Source organism: Acanthochromis polyacanthus, chromosome 20, assembly GCF_021347895.1.
Source record: "Acanthochromis polyacanthus isolate Apoly-LR-REF ecotype Palm Island chromosome 20, KAUST_Apoly_ChrSc, whole genome shotgun sequence".
NCBI lineage: Eukaryota > Metazoa > Chordata > Actinopteri > Pomacentridae > Acanthochromis > Acanthochromis polyacanthus.
In genome coordinates, this window is record NC_067132.1 from 22,943,607 (window position 1) to 22,960,764 (window position 17,158).

Here is a 17,158-nt window from a genome sequence, read left to right on the forward strand (position 1 = left end):
GGAGCTGTTCAATTGGAATTTCTCTTGTAGATTTATCACCGAAACTCTTTGTTTGTTTTTTCTTTTTTGAGACTGTGTTAATTTCAAACAAAAGCAGAAAAAGCAGCTTTTTAATTTTAGCCAGTGGCTGTTGTGCTTTTTGCAGATTTGACCGGCTACTTATCCAGTTATTTTAAAATTATAAAAACAAATAATAGCTACATGTACTAAAAAAAAAAATTAAATTTTACAGATTTTTGTAATTTTTTTTACAGATTTTTCTTCACATTTTTTAAATACACACAAAATGAAAGTACAGTAATAGACTTCATGAATCTAATGTAACATAGCATTCTAAACTGATTACTGTGAATAACCACAAATTTTCCATTTTTAAAGGATTTGTTTTTAGAAAGACTTAAAATATATTTGCATTTTTTTCTTAATTTTGCTTAATTTTTCTTGTTTTCTATTTGATTGGTGAACCTGTCATACTGTAAATATAGTCCTAAAGCTTCAATGTATTGGCTCTGTAATTGTAAATAAATTTTTTTACAGTATTTTTCAGGGCTCTCGCTGCTTTCTTACAGGTTTTTTGTTTTTTACAGTGTGTAAAAGATCAACATAAAGTATTGTTTAGTTTTTTGGTTTTTAAAAAGCCAGTCAGTGTTTCCTGAAGCCCAAAATTAACTCCTGAAATGTCTTGTTTTGTTTAGAATCTAAATATATTCAGTTTAATGTCACAGAGGAGTAAAGAAACCAGAAAAGAGTGAAAATTAAGAAGCTAAAATCTGATGCAAAGCCATGAGTAGATTATCAAAATAGTTGCCGATTAATTTATTAGTTGGCAACTACTCGATTAATTCATGAATTGTTGATGTTCTGATATCATCTTGCTGAAATGTTTTGAGTTCTCTTCCACTTCTTTTCTGTTTAGTTTACACTCTTTATTTTTACTAATGTTCCATGAGCATGCATCTGTAATTGGACGAACAGATGTTTTTGAGTGTAATCTGAATAAAAAGGAGGACGAAACTAGATTAAACTGCATGTCTTTTACACTACTCCTACTGGGAATGAAGCTTTTATTTTGTTAATAAAAACTACAAAACAATCATTGGCCTTAAAGCAGCCGTCTATGAATTACAAACCAGATGCTCTGTTACACTGTTATTGGACCAAATGGATCAAAATTTAACAACTGTGAATTCATTCATATTCTTCACAGTTCCACAACTTCTCTTTTCCAATGAATGTGCATGAAAAAGATTTTTGTCTCTGTGTGCATCTTGTATTAAACACAGAAGTCATAGTAAAGCAGTTTAGCCACTTCCCCAAACTCACCACAGTTCAGCTTCCTTTGCTGACCTCTGAGGACATTCAGCTAAACCTGCTATCAGATCCTGTTAACACACTTTTTAACCGGTTCCTTAACTGAAAAATGCAACTGGAGATACTCACTTTTACCATTTAGTTCAAGGGTGTCAAACATGCGGCCCGCAGACCAGAACCGGACCGCCAGAGGACCCAATCTGGTCCACAGGGCGACTTTGTAAAGTGTAAAAATTACAGAGAAGACATCAACTGGAAAACTACAAAATTTAAATAATTTCTAGTTGGTTTGATCATAAACTAAAATATTATATTGTTCTTTTGTCATTTTGCGTCTCATTTTTCTAATATTTTATCTTGTTTCTGGCTTTTTTTAGAATTTTTTTTGTCTGACTTTTGTTGTTTATCTTATGTTTTTGTCATTTTGTTTCTCATTTTTCTAATATTTTATCTTGTTTTTTGTCTTTTTTTGTCTTGCTTTTGTCGATTGTCTCACGCTTTTGTCCTTTTATTTTAGTCCATTTGTGTTTCCTTTTTGTCTGGCTTGTGTTTTTTGTCTTATTTTTGTCATTTTGTTTCTCACTTATGTCATTTATGATCTCGTTGCTTCCATTTTTGTCACTAATTTCTTTCTTATGTTGTTTCTCATTTTTGTAATATTTTGTCTTGTTTTTGTTGTTTTTTGTCAAACTTTTGTCATTTTGATCATAAAATAAAACACCATTGTTCAGTTCCAGACAGCTGTGACTAAATGTTTTGTGCCTTTTGTGGATAAGCTGTGATCTGTAGGTTGTAATGAGTAAATGATAAACTGAGGCATTATATTATTGAAACTGAACTTATTTTTCTTAAGAAATCTGAGGTTGTTCATAATGTTTTGTAAAAAGATAATTCCTTAAATGTGAACATTTTCAGAACACACTTTTTTGGACTAAAACAAAGGAAACATTTGGGATTGTGTTTATTTATAAGGTTACTTAGATTTAGTTAAATCTTCATCAGCTTTCTGCACCTAGTTACAGTTTCTACGCTGTGATTGGACGCTACACGTTTAGGGGAGGGGTTTCACAAATAGTTAATTAAGGAAAAAAAGCTCCCTCGCCTTTGTACGCCTCATTCTTTTGTGGTGATGAATGCAGCGCTCTCAGCTGATCAGATGGCTTTGTCTGTAATGCCCTCACATGGCGCTCCGGCCCACCTCGGTTTAATCTCTTTGGACCTGAGCCAACTCTAAATGCACAGATTGCCCCTTTCCACAGAGACAGCAGTGTCAGCAGGGCCGTGCTTCTCCGCTGAGCCCCCCAGCGGACCCCCGGGTCCCCCGTCTCCCAGCGATGCCCTGAAAAGGAGCTTGAACCCGCGGGACCGGCACCGAGCAGCGGCCTGGTACTCATCAGCCACTGGAGGTGTTTTGTCTAAAGCTTTTTTCATTCATTTACTCTGCAGTGCCGAGTGTGCCGTTAACATTAAACAAGCAAGGGCCGACGTGTAAATATTTAGCCTTCCGTGTTTGAGAGAGTTCAAAGGCGTCCGAAGAAATGAATGGTGGAGGTGGAGGTGGCGGGGGGACATGGTGCGAGTCCTGCGACCCAGATAAAAGAAGCTGAATTAAAACTTCACAGCTAAACCTGCAGTTTCATTGTCAAGAGGCGGCAATTAATCACAAACCAGCCCTTAATGTGGAATAGAGGACACAAAGCGTCCAGGTTCACATGTCCCTTGAGTTGCTGATTAATGCGGTGCCTCAAACTGAGACTCCAGCGTCCTGTGAAGGTAGGTTAGCTATTGGTTATTACTTACAAATGACAGGTCTGCTGGGATGTGTAGTGTCGAGGGTCTGGGTGAAGGATGACGGGTCGGGTCTGAGGGCCCAGATAGGTCATCTTGGGCACGAGTGTGTTGCGTGAAAGAACAGTTTTCATTGCCGTCCAGACAGCTTGATCAGGAAGATCACGACCTTTTGACCTTCAGATCCCCAAAACCCAGCGGCATTATGTGGCTGCACATTGTGTTTCAAAAATGTGCAAAAATTACACCATTTATCGCAGCCAGAAACTGAAAACAAAGAAAAAATGGTCATATTTTGAACTTTCTGCTCATATCTGCTCTAATCATCTGTGACGTACCGTTTAATTGTAAAAAAAAATACCTTTATTCTTCATTTCTTACTCAAGAATTTCTCAAAAATAATCCATTTGCTCTAATCAGATTCTGTAAACAATAAAAAATTCATTGTTTCTGTGCAAAACTGTGAAGCCATGGCCGACTCAGCTGTGACCTTCAGACAAAAATTCAGGGACTTTTCAGCTGAACTGTTGAACTTCAGGCTGTGTTTATACAGAGCAAAGAGGAGAAGGGTGCAGTAACCAATTAAATATGGAACTAGTAAAGTATCAACGATACATAGAGAGTTCCTGTTATTTCCAGTGTTGGTAACGCCTGTGTTAATTATAGATTTTTTAGTTATTTAAATAATAATAGATAATCAGTGAAATTAAACTTTTCTTTATCTCTTTATTTATGGTTTATGGTGTTAAAACTGTGTCATATTGGCATTTTTGAATTGTCTCCGCTTCTACTAATGGCTATGTTAGTTCCATAGAGGTGCAGAACTTTATATTGCAGTGAAAAATTAGTAAAAGTGAGTAAAAATGTGTCCGGAATAAAAAAAAGGGGGGGAGTTTAGGGGTTAAAGGCATTAGAGCTGTGTCAGAAGCACAGTTAATGTTACACAATTAGACTTCCTCTTTTTTATTGCTTCATCTATTTTATTTTATTTTTTAAAACATCGCACATTAGTAATATTTCTTGGGTTTTACATGCATTTTCTCCTCGGTATGTTTAATAGCAGAGCTGTAGTTGTCCCGCAGTATGTGAATAATATCGTCTTTCATCTTCATTTCAGTTCATTTGTCATGTGTCACATTGGTATGAGCTTCATGCCTTCACTGTTTCTGTTTTATTACTGTTTCTTCCTGTGCATGCAGATGCTTCAGCTGCTGCCCTCTAGGCAAAGAAACTACACAGAATTCCTTGTGACATTTAGAAAAATCAGATATGGTGTATCTTCGTTATCTACAGCATCCGATGGTTCACAGTTAGGTCAAGCAGATGAACCAACATCATGGAAAATGTCAAAGCTGTCAGTGTGCGATAAAGATTAACTACAAAGGCAGTAAGTTTTTGCAAGAATATTTCCTAAAGTTTGAACTCTTCCCCGCAAATTCTCCTTAAGTGAAAGTGCCGGAGACTTTCGTCATTTCTCTGTGAGCAGACAAGTAGAAGTGGAAAGGCCCTAATTAAACGTTTCAGAGTATGATAATGGTGTCATTCTTACAGCAGGAAATGCACACTGTCCCATCAGAATGCTAATGTGAGGCCTGGTTGTTCCTTTATTGGATTTGTGTGGGATGCTTCTTAGCGGCTGGATGTGGAGATGAAAGAGGAATAAACGGGATGAAATTCCATGAATGTCATTGAGAACAGTTGGTGTTAAACCACCGTTGATGAGCATGACGGCTTTCCATAGGAATCATATGCATCTCCTAACTTCCTCTGCTGTGCGTTGGATCAATGTCACGAATTATACTGTGGGTTAAATCAGATGTTTATCATGTTAAACTGTGACCCAACATCTGCATTTTAGCCGATAAGTTTCTTAAATTGTTAGAAAAAACTGCAGCATAACCTGCTTTTCTGCTGTCCAAATACGCTTCCTGCCCAAAAAAAAAGTCGCCATTTGAATTTAACTAAGCAAATGGGTAAGATCCTTCCATTGGATAATTACTTATTTAACCTTAGCTGATGCAGCGAGGAGCTTCTCATTTCTTGAACAACCGTGTCAGAAGACATATCCTGTGGTCATGGAAAGGATGTTAATCTGTCTCAGAAGGGTCAAATTATTGGCCTGCATCAAGCAAAGAAAACTAAGGAGATTTCTGAAGCTAATACACATGGGTTAAGAACCGTCCAACGCATTATTAAAACCTGAAGGATAGTGGAGAACCATCATCTTTGAGGAACAAATGAGGTCCAGCAAACTCTTAGATGATTGTAGGAAATCAGCAGTAGAACTCACAGCTGTGTTTAATAGTGAAAGTAAGAGCATTTCTGCATGCACGATGTGAAGGGAGCTCAAATGATTGGGAGTAAACGTCTAAGAATACCACTGATCAGCGAGGCTAAATGGAAAAAAATTGCTAAGTGGCATAAAGATTGGAACAATGGAAGAAGGTCATGTGGTCTGATGAGTCCAGATTTACCCTGCTCCAAAGTGATGGGGGCATCAGGGTAAGAAGAGAAGCGGATGAAGTGATGCAGTCATCATGTCTAGTGTCTACCAACCTGTGGGGGTTAGGGTTATGTTCTGGGGTTGGTCAGGTTCAGCAACGTTATGTTTCAAAAGAATAAGGTCAGCTGACTACCTGAATATAATGAATGACCAGGTCTTTCCATCAGTGGAGTTTTTCTCCAAGATGACGATGCCAGGATTCATGGGGCTCACATTGTGAATGAGTGGATCAGGGAGCATAAGAGGTCATTTTCACACATGGACTATCCTCCACAGAGTCCAGACCTCTGCCCCACTGAGAATCTGGAGAAGATTTTGAACAGCAGTCCGACTCTCCCATCATCAATACAAGATCTTGTTAGAAAATTAATCCAACTATGGACAGAAATAAATGCTGTGACATTGCAGAAGCTCATTGAAGCGATGCCATAGTGAATGACTGTCATGTTCAAAGCTAAAGGCAGTCCAATGAAAGATAAGAGTGTGCGACTTGTTTTTTTGGACAGGCAGTGTATATCATCTGTTAACATTAAGATACAATGCCAAATTAGCTTTTGCACTTGGTTGTAAATCCTCATATCTTATTTGCTTTTAATAGGTTAGAAACTATTTGCATTCTCAGATTTGCAACAGAAACATTTCTACATGAGAGTTTTCCTGTAGTTTTTTCTTGTTTTGATGCTGCTGTTCCCTCACAGTTGCTGCCAGTTTCATCAGAAATCTTACATGTTTTATTTAGTACTTGTATTTCATATTTGATACCTGTAGAATTAAAAAGTATATGGTAGACTTAAATTTAAATCCCATCAAATTTTGCTTCTTTTTATAAAAGAAAGACTCGGAAACCTATAAAGTGTGTAATATGTCTGTGTTTTCAATTAATCGGAGACATTAGCTGTGTTTCCATATGATTGCAGCGTGAATCTAAACATTTGCAGTGCCTCACAAACAAATATACTCCAGCAAAAAATACGTTTTCATCACACCATAATGTAGAATGCAGTTTAGTTGTGCAGAAACATCATTTTTGGGACATCAATTTAATTGAAATGCTGCAAATAAACCATCTCCTGCCGCTCAAATCTGGATATTGCCTAGTTATCTTTGACTTCTATGACACTAAATTGAAGGTAATGTTGTTAGTTTGGGTTTTGGGAAACTTAAAGGACATTTCTTAAGTATTTTCTGACATTTTTTGACCCACATGATGTGAACGCAGCTTGAGTTAATTGAGGTTGTCAGTATAGTGACAATTAAACCACATGAAATTGCAGCAGAATCATGTAAAAGTCTTGCGTTTGGTTGGTTTAGAAGACCTTGAGCATGCAGGGACAGATAGTAGAGGAGCAGAAAACGCTGTAGGACAAGTTTAAGACGTTTCTGAAGATGTTTTTGCGTCAACTGTGACTGAATTGAATCCGAGCTGATCACAGTGGAGCTTTGTGGAGCCTCTTCTCAGGAGGTGTCACCGTTTGATAGATTCAGTCTGAGGTGAGTGTTTATCCACAGACATCTTTGCACTCTGAAGCTGCTTTCAAAGGACAGAACTAATATCTCAGAGCGTGGGTGCTGATTTTGGTTGAGCTGTCACGTAGCGATTAAATTAAATGTGTAGCAGCAGGCAGATTTATGTTAGAAAATCCCAAACAACGAAGTAAACATTCATGCATTATTCATGTCCTGTAGGCGCCTCTGGAATATACAACCCTGGTCACTGTTTCACTTTCATTATGTGTCAAATATTTCATCATGAGGAAGTGAGAAATGCAAAGAATCAGACCAAGAGGGGGGTTTAGTTTAAATCCTCCAAGACCTCACGCCTGCTGTGCGTGTCGGATACGAGCGCCTTATTGTTTCTACTGCTGCATTCACGCGAATTTACAGCCCCGAAATGAGTCAAGACGAGCCAAGTTTCTGCCTCGGTTCTTGAATTTGCAGAGGTTTCATGAAGGACGGTCGTTGTTTTAATTAAGGCCGTTTGAGCATCGTGAGTTCCCGAGGTCTGAATGCTCCTGTTTCACCCCTCTTTGTCCTTGCTCCTTCTGAGGGGAAAAAAAGGGTTGACTGTTCATTCTGGATCTGCACTTGTTGAATGGAGCGTACGTCTTTCCCGTTTTACGTCTTGAATTTACGACCCTCAGCTGGAGGGATGACCTTTCATTCGGCCTCTGCGGCAGAGCGGCAGCAGCTGTGGTGACTTCACTGGCTCCCCGTTCAAAAAGACATTGAAGGCGACGCTCTCTCTCCGCACCTTGAACCTGATAGCAGCCCGATTTGGCATGGCGCCTCCATCAGCTGTTAGTTTTTGTCCGATTGCGCGGATTTTCAAAGAAGCAAAAAAAAGGTGCATTCATCCCTCCTCATGGTCTCATTTGTATCCATTCATGTGACTCAAAGAGATGCAGGAAGAGACCGCTGAAATGTCCCCAGTTCTTCGTATGTGTGGTCCTTTGGCAATGCAAAATGGACTTTTTTATGGCGCCAGCAGCTGTGTGAAGAGAAACATTAGCAACGCTGACTCATTACAAAGAGTAGCTCTAAAGTCAGGGCCAATTTATTTCTGGTTTGGCAGCGAAAGAATCCTGCAGCACACTTCCACTGGAGAACAGAAAGAGGAGAGATCTCTGCTTTGTAAATAGGGGGTGATTTTAGGAAGTGCCTCTTTTCTGAGCAGCTCCCTTTTGCCTGCTGGCTTTCCTCTGGAGCAGCTGTCAGTCAGCCAGTCAGTTGGTAAATCTCACAAATACAGATTGCTAATGAGGCTCTCGAAGAAGACTCGACTTTGCGCTCGCTAAGTGATGAGGATCCCCTGCTGCAGCGCATCTGAATATTACATCTGATATCTGTAAATAACTTTTTAGTAAGAGAGCCTGACTGTAGTGGTCGTGGAGCTCGGGGTGGTCTCTCAGACCCGGAACAGTCCAGGTCAGACCTTTAACCTCCCTCCAGGACTGCTTCTTCCGACTCCTTCCGTCATGTTTCTCAGCTCCTTTTGAGAGGTTTTTGGGGGTAATGAGCTTATTGTCGATGAAGGATGGGTCGCAGATCGTGCTAGCATCGGCACTGCTGCACATTCCTGCCGGTTCACGTTACAGCAGAGACACGCAGCAGCTGGAGTCGGTTCAGTTTAGTAACGTGCAGCTGAGAAGGTTCTGACGTTACGTCCATCTAGTTAGAATCAGATCTTGTATCCTGCAGATCCTCCATGAACCATTAGGGGATTTATGGAGGTGCAGGAGAGATTTTGCTCAACGGCTTTTCACATTTCCGTGCTAAGTCGGTTAAAGTTGCAAATGCGTCCTGTTCTCTCCATCCAGATTCAAGTTTTTTTTTCCTCCAAGAAGGAGCTTAAGGAAGGAGGATGTAAACCGTGAAACACTGATTTGGTAGATAATAACCTTCAGCCACCTCGGATTTTTTTTCTGCGATTGTTCAGTTCGAATGTCAGTGGAGCTGAACACGCAGCAGAACTGTAGTGAATAAGTGGATTTATGTTAATTTTGTTGCTAAAGTTCATTTTTAACCTTGGAAACAGCATGTAACAAAACAAAAGGTGGACCTGAAGTGACAGAAAACAGAAAAAAGTGACAGTAGTTCTGGACCCAGAGGTCAGAATGTGAATGTAAACTGTCAGGGTAGAAAAACAAAAAAATCGTCTGCAGCAGAAATATTCCTCTTTTTAGACTTAGACGTTTTCGTGTGAAATAGTAGTAAGTTTCACCTACAGTACCTCTCACTAGTTTTGAACTCCTTTTGATGAAGAGTCAAGAGCCAAAAAGTTTTTTTAGAAGCTGAGATTAATGTTCATTATTGATCTTAAAAACTTTAGCTATCCATCTGTATACCAAGCAGCTTCTTTTTTTTAGCTTTTGTCTTTACTAGTCACCTTGGACTCATTCTTCACTGCATTATAAAACCCTGCACCTCTAGGAAAACAGCACAACCATAGCTAGAAGTAGAGAGAACTCAGCAATGACTTTTGTAGTGTGACACCCAAAACAGACGAAACAATGGTTGAATTTCTCTTATTTATTTCACAAAAAAACTTAGAAAATACTTCAGATCAACCCACATATTTTTCCAGTGCCCATTGTTGTTACTAATTTGGGAAAAAATGGTGACTCGACATTTAAAGTTATGTTCCATACTTACAGTACCTTCTTTCTGCTATGAGCGTTGCAGTTTAAATGAGAAGTCTCTTAATTTTTACCAATTGAATGTTTGTCGCAGCTAAACCATAATTGGCTTCCCAGTTATGCTGAAGATCACAGAATTTTTTTGTTTTTCCAAAATCTAGATCAAGCAGACAGTTAATTTTTGGCAATTTTTAAAATATTACATATGTAGAATAAAACAATTTTGATTAGATATCACGATTTTAAGCTGAGATTTGGTTAATTTTCCCTATTAAACAAAAAGTCACAGATGATAAGTTCCAGGACCATCTGAAAATTGAAAATCTGCATGTTTCCCCTGTTTTCACAGCTTCTGGCTCTGATACATGTTGTAGTTTTTATGATTTTTTTAAAACAAAGATGGCATACCTTTCACACCTGTCGGTAAGTTTTGGGATTCAGAGGGTTCACAAAACAATCTTAATGAGTTGCACTTTCGAACAAGACGAATAACAAATCCTGAATGAAAACTGCTGGAAAGCATTTGTCAGAAGCAGCAAAGAAGCTGAGCTGAAATTGTTTAAAATCAGTCATGTGGCAGCATGTATACGCCGTTCATAAGCCTCTTTTTTGAGCTTAAATTTGAGTACAGTGCATTAGTCTCTTTGCTGATGATTTTCATGTATCTGTGAACAATGAAAACAAACAGAAAAGGAGGAAACTGTAATTTGTTTTCATCTATTTAGTAGCTGGGTTTCCATTACCCTTAGATATGCGCAAAATGTAAATAGTGCAATAAAAACCTGGTAATGGAAACGCCTGCATTTCGAAAAAGGACTAAAATATCGCAAAAAAGTTTTTACGGTCTCATGAGGTGGTTTTTCAGATGTTTCGATATTGAAAAATATCGCAATGGAAACACTTTTTCTGCAATTATACGTCACCGGACGTGACGTACCTGGTCACATGACCAGTTCTCTCGGAGTAAACATGGCACGGTACGTGTGGACAGAAGAGGAGACCGAGACTTTTCTTGCCATTATTCTTGAGAAAAACATCACTGCCATACTAGACAGCAAACAGCAGAGGAATGCAGAGTGTTATAAGGAGATAGAAACAGGTTTTGGGCGTCCATCTTCCTGCAGTGAAATCTGGCAGGATGATATTTTACGAGTTACGATGCTTCTGCCCAGAACAACCTTCAATGGAAACACGTTCAAAGCGCAAATATACTTTGTCAAAATTTTAGAAATATCGCTTTTATTTTGCGAAAAACTAATGGAAACCCAGCTAGAGTCTTATGTAAGGAGGAAGGATGTAGTGGAAACTGGATCACAAGAAAACTTTTGTCTGCTGTCGTCACTTTCATCATCTGTTGTCTTACACGTTTCTGTCTATTCTTTGCACCTCTGACCACTTAAATGTCCTCCTTTCCATAATAAAGTTATGTTTGATTTGATTAGATGCTGGCTGCTAATACGCATCGTCTAATACTGATAAATCCTGCTGGACGGCAGCCAGCCAGTTCCCCGTGTGACCTATTGCAGACGAGACTATCCCTCCGAGCGCCATTGTTATCAAGTGACTGACCTGGTTTAATCAGCATCAGATGAAATGGGATTTCCCACAGCGCACCAAAGTCACAGTGGGAAATGTCACCCGGGCTCCTCTGCATGCATCAGTGTTTCAGCAGCAGTCACTTTGGTTGCCGCTTATCGTGTATAAATAGCCATGGTGCATAAATGAAAGTGTGATACACCGTCGGGTTCAGATATGATCATGCAGCACCAGCATGTCCATGAGAGCTGCTGCATAGTGTAAAGGTCCATGTGACTCACTGCTGCTCTCGGATACCAAAACCTCCACAAATAGGGTGAGATCTCGTGAGGAGGCAGCGGGGCACGGTGCCAGTTGGGTCGTGTTGGTTACAACCTCGCCCACATTCTTTTTAATACTCTGTCAGCCCCCTGGAAATACATTTTCGCCGACACGTGGCGCCTCTGCTTTTACAGCGACTCAGCTGCCCAAGAAGTCAACCTCTGCGTGAACCGTAACGCCCCCGAGGACGAGGACGGGAGCACCAAATATGTCAGCGTGAGGCAGGACATTATCTGATACTTAACTGCTTCGTATACGGAGTTAGCAGTTTATGCTGGACGTTACTGGATCTTTTCTGTGTCCAAATTTCAGCACGAAATACAGGGCCATTCAAAAAGAATGAACGGATTTCATTATGCAATATTTTAGTAAGGAAAAGCAATAGAAAAGTCCAGCTAAGTCTCAAGTATTGGACTCACAATCAACTTTTATTTCCTGTCTTACAAGTGTTCAGTGTGGCCACCGCCTGCAGCACGGCCAACATCAATGCGAGAAAAGAATTCCTCCCAGACGTATCAGCAAATCATGATCCACTGAGTTGATCGCTGCTGTTATTCGATGACCTTAAACATCAAATAAATGTTGATTATGAGTAGAATACTTGTGACTTGGCTGGAGTTTTCTATTGCTCTTCCTTATTAGAATACTGCATAATGAAATCCGTTAATTTTTTTAAATAATCCTGTATAAGCTACGATGTGCAACTAGGCATTCAGTTACTGCCAAAATAAGGTCACAGGGATTCTGTAAAGTGCAGCTTCGAAATAGCATTTTCTCAAAGAAATGTATGATAAACATACCGAGGAGATGCAACAGTTTCCGCCCCTTCAATAGATTGATATAATCAGGTTTTTGATTTGTATTTTTTGAGATTTTTTTCTGATTTTTTTTCCTCCCTTCTTTTCTCATAAGTTTTTATCACACACTTTGGGATAAATTTGTAGAGCAAGGTGTCGAGTGTTTGAGGTTTGTCAGTCTCCTGTGTTTTTAGCAGATGTAGTTCAGGTGATGGACGGGTTGTCGGTTTGATGTCCGGTCCCTCCACATGCTGAAATGTCCCTGTGCAGACCTGAACCTCATGCTGATCCCTCTCCCACTTGGGTAGAAAAACACTACAAGTGCGGACCGTTTGCCATTTAACGCTACATCAAGTTTAAGTATTTTCTCTCTCCAGCTGTTGATTAAACCCCTAAAAACTCATTTCTGTGTATCAAATTTGTTTATTTAGAGATTTCTCCATAAAAGTACAGTCTTATGCACTAAAAAGACTTGGATGAAACTTCACACCCGCCACTGCTCCTTTGGAACGAAGAAATCTATAAAGTTCCTGCTTCTATCTACACTTACTCTTCTACCACTCACTGCAGCTCAGCACACCAGCTCACCTTCTGGAACACTGTAAAAGCTACTCTGCCACTACAAAGCTGCAAGATGTAATGTGAGAGTAATTTAGCCATTTATGGTCTAACAGGAAACCGATTCTGAAGAAGAAGAATGATAAAGAAAGTCCGGCTCCTGCAAGCTGACAGAATCAGTCCTACAGTTCTACAATTTCATTTATCCTGAGTGACCTACATCTGAGAGTAAACACAACAAATGTGGGGATGTAATCAGGAGAAAGCAACATAGATAAGAGCCATAAAACAAGTTCAAGTGTGATAATTGGTCCTTACAGGCAATGAGGGAGGTAATATGGATTTTTTTTTGTAGTCTGTGAAGTGCAAACATGTTCAATGAAGAGCTAAGTCTTTGGTCTTTTCTTAAAGACTGAGAGACACTGCAGATGGAGCAGATTTCGGTAACTCGTTCCACCACCAAACCACAGGGGAGGAGAGTCTAGCTGTTGACCGGCAGTGTTGTGGTGCTTTTATCAGGCGCCTTTTGCTGGCGGAGCGTAGTGAGCGTGACGGACTGTAGACCTGAGTGAGTGAGTTCAGGTAGGAGGGGAGTACTTCGATTTTTTTGTCGTAAAAAACCCTGGAGGTCTGCTTCAGTGTTTTTGAGACATGATCTGTACGCTGCAAGTTCAAGATGGAAATGCTCAGCTGTGGTGTTAACTGCTTATTTAGCTCATGATGTGGCTCATGTGTGAAAACTGGATGGGGTCCTTCAAGAGCCTCCTCATATCTGTGAACTTTATGTATAAACATCACTTTACACTCCTCCCTCCGTGGACACTAATACAGCTCATCTCTGCACTTTTCCACTGACAAACAAACAAGGTGATGTCCCCGAAAAATGTTTGAACTTTTTCTTTTTGCAACAACCCACTCAAACGTGAGGCGACTCGACACCCTCGTCATATGACGTGTTTTGCATTCCCGGCTGACTTTCCACAACAGGCAGGCGGACACACTCAGCGTTAGGTGCAGGGGCAGGAAGTGGAGGAGGACTCCAGCAGCCTCACAGAAGCTCCACTTGAAAGCAGAGCTGCCCGCCGCGACGTCAGCGCCGCCTCTTTGAATCGCCGCCCTGCTGGCTGTGCGACCAGAGGCCACGGGGAGGCTGTTATGTGGTTTACAGGCTGATATCATTCAAATGTATTCACCGGGTTTTACAGAAACTTTGTTCACACTTGATGACCTTTAGTTTTAGCTCCTGGAAGTCACAGTGATGTCTCAGGTTTTAATGTCAGATATTTCCATTTGATGAAATCGTGCAGATATAGCATGAAGAGACTAGAAAGTTGGTGGTTTATCAGGCACACATGATGAACCTAATGCAGAAATCCTGCCTTATAAGGAGCGGTTCCTTGCATTCATCCTGAATGTGTTAAATGTAGTGGATAAAACAATCGAAAAACTTGTCAGAAATATTATAATTGAACAGAGCCACTGAAATGACCACACATTTGAGTCACTTCAGAACACTTCTAACGTAAACGGAACATTTTAGCCTCAATAAAGAGACAGAACTGTAGATGTGCACGATAGATTTCATTTTATTTTATTCATTTATTTGATCAGGGACCATGCAATTAACAGAACACATCTGATGCGTTACATATAGAGCATATAGCATTGTGCTGTGCTGTGCTGTAAACAACATAATGAGCTGCTATAAACTGGGATAGACTGTACAACAATAATCAATAAAACACATCCTCACTATTAGTTCATGCTAGAAATGAACATTTTTGAGTCACTTTGATTCATCGGCTGTACTTGTGCTGTTCTTTTAACTTTTATCCCATAATCTCGTCTTAATCACTAAAACTTTCACGGCTTAGCTTTAAAGCTGCTTATATGTGGAAAAAATGTGAAAGAAAACAATTTGTTTAGGTGTTAATTGTTTCCAAAATAATCTGTGGTCGCTTGCTCACACTAACTGGAAGCCTTACAGTATGATTTTAATCTCCTATTCTTGCATACTGTTAGATATGTTTTTGCTCCAGCGGTGGCCAGAGTTGAGTGTTTGTGTTGGTTTTTTCCCCCCCCTGTTATCTGAATTTCACAGTGAATTTACAACTAATGACTCCTAGCTCATAATGAAAGGAGCGGCTCATTTGAAAACCCGAAAGCGTTTCTCGATAACTCGCATTATGAAACAACAGCTCGTTTGCAAACAGTCATCTCGGGACTCTTACACGCTCTTCTCTCCTCTCTGTGTTTTTGCAGGATGGTGGCGTTTCTGCAGGACCCTCATGCAGGCCGAACCTCACCACAGCTGCTGCACCAATACGCCACTGAAGATACTGATCTGAATAGGGAGGATGCAAAGGTGGAAGCAGTCAGTGCTGGATTCAGTTTCACTGCATCTTAATGGAGCACACATACACACACACGGTTTTTTAATAGTATCTACTTCCCCCTTTTTTTTTCTGAGAGGACACAGATACACCCTGAATGGGCCCCTGTGGTGCTCTACATTGTGGTTGGGAAGTACCTAATGTTACAACTGTCATGCTGGTCTGCTTAAAGGGACAGTGTTGATCACTTTTCTCAGTATTTTCTCATCGGTCATGTAGTGTCGCCCTAAATAAGAGGTTGAGAGAGGAGGTGTCTGTATTATACAAACACATAAAGAGCTAAGGGAGACTTACCGTGCTCATTTTCAGCTCTTATTTGTCTCTAGAGTAGCCTTGCATGATTCACAGATTTAAGAAATCTTTATGTCGTACTGCTGCGATAATTTTGGACAATACATTGTTGTAACCAACGGGTTTTTAGTGGTTTGTAGTGTCAACATTCGAATAAGAGAACCTAATTTAACATCTGTACCTTACATCTTAACATGATAGCATCGGTTGAGTTTCTGTCTGAAAAACACAATATTACCTCTCGTCTCTTTAAGAGCTCCCCAACCCCTCCCTAAAAGCCCCCTTTCTTCTGATTGGCCCACATCTGGAAGCCTGCACTCCAGTTCTTGTGAGCACCACCCATTTGTTTTCAGGTGTGTAGGTTTCAAAAGCAAATTGTAAAAATACTAAGTAACATATTTCGTTGTTGTCGATCAGAAATGTCAGCTTCACAAAGTTCAAGTCTGACTCCAAACTTAGACTAAACGAAACGAACACGTAATACTGCAGCAGGACGTCTTTGGTAAATTTACCACGTTACCCACTGATTGTGCCGTAATGGTTGGATTTAGTCTTTCAGTCATAAGCTGCATGTAAAATTTGTTTGAAATGTGCTGAAATACCAGCTGAGCAAATTGTTGCTGATGACTGTAGAAGAAAATCTACTCAAGAAAAGTGGAAAATCTGTTGGAAACCTTGTACTTAGAGCAGTTATTATCTAAAACTGTGGTCACATTTATACAAGCATCCAACATTGTAACATATTAATGACTAAAATTAAGAGAAAGCACAAGAATAATGAAGTCGAGAAATAAAGTGAGACTCTCACCACTCGATGAATCCATCGTTGCTGGAAGTAATGAGACTTTTGGGCCTCAATTCATTGTGAAGTTGTGATGTATTGTCAGTGAAATCCAACCACACTGAGGTGAAAGGGGAGAGGAATTTGCTTTGCAATCATTTCTAAAAACCACATAAATTTTTACTTGCATAATCCCCTGTGAGTTTTGTAAGTCTCTTCTGGCACTTGACACTGTTGAATGTTTGGAAAAAGCTGCACACTTGTCTGAATAAATTTCTCCGTCTGGCAGCATATTTACTGAGCGTGTGTTTTTCTTAGTGTCCAACAAGTAAGTGAAGTGTGTTCATTACAGTCCTGGGTGTTCTGCATCACTTCCTCCTGTTTACAGCTGCAGGGAGTGAAAGCGTTTAATCTGTACATGAGCTTCGTGCCCTTTTCACCGGGGTCATTTACACACAGAGGACACTGTATCCACACTCGTTACGAAACCCTGACCGCAACACAGCGGCATTGCTTTATGAATCAGGTGTTGTCCTGCAGCATTTTTACATTTTTTAAATGTTGCTCACAGCTGATTTGGGTCGATTGAATTCCTTTGAGTCTCGGTTGCAGCGCAGACTGAAACCGTGTTAACCCTTTAAACCGCCAGCATGTTTAGAAGGCGTGTTAGTCTTTAAAAGCCACCATAATTACATCATTTATCAGAGAAAAAAAAAGGAAAAACTGAAGGAATCTGCACCCAT

The 17,158-nt window shown here is 40.0% G+C and overlaps 1 long non-coding RNA gene across 1 annotated transcript in view; it reads left to right on the top strand.

Annotated features, from left to right (window-relative positions):
* LOC110952634 (uncharacterized) overlaps window positions 1-16,708 on the top strand; it is a 39,990-nt gene extending 23,282 nt beyond the window's left edge. The window contains exon 2 of the long non-coding RNA XR_002595815.2: window positions 15,213-16,708. This is a non-coding gene — a long non-coding RNA (uncharacterized LOC110952634). The remainder of the gene's footprint in view (window positions 1-15,212) is intronic.
* The last annotated feature ends 450 nt before the right edge of the window (window positions 16,709-17,158 follow it).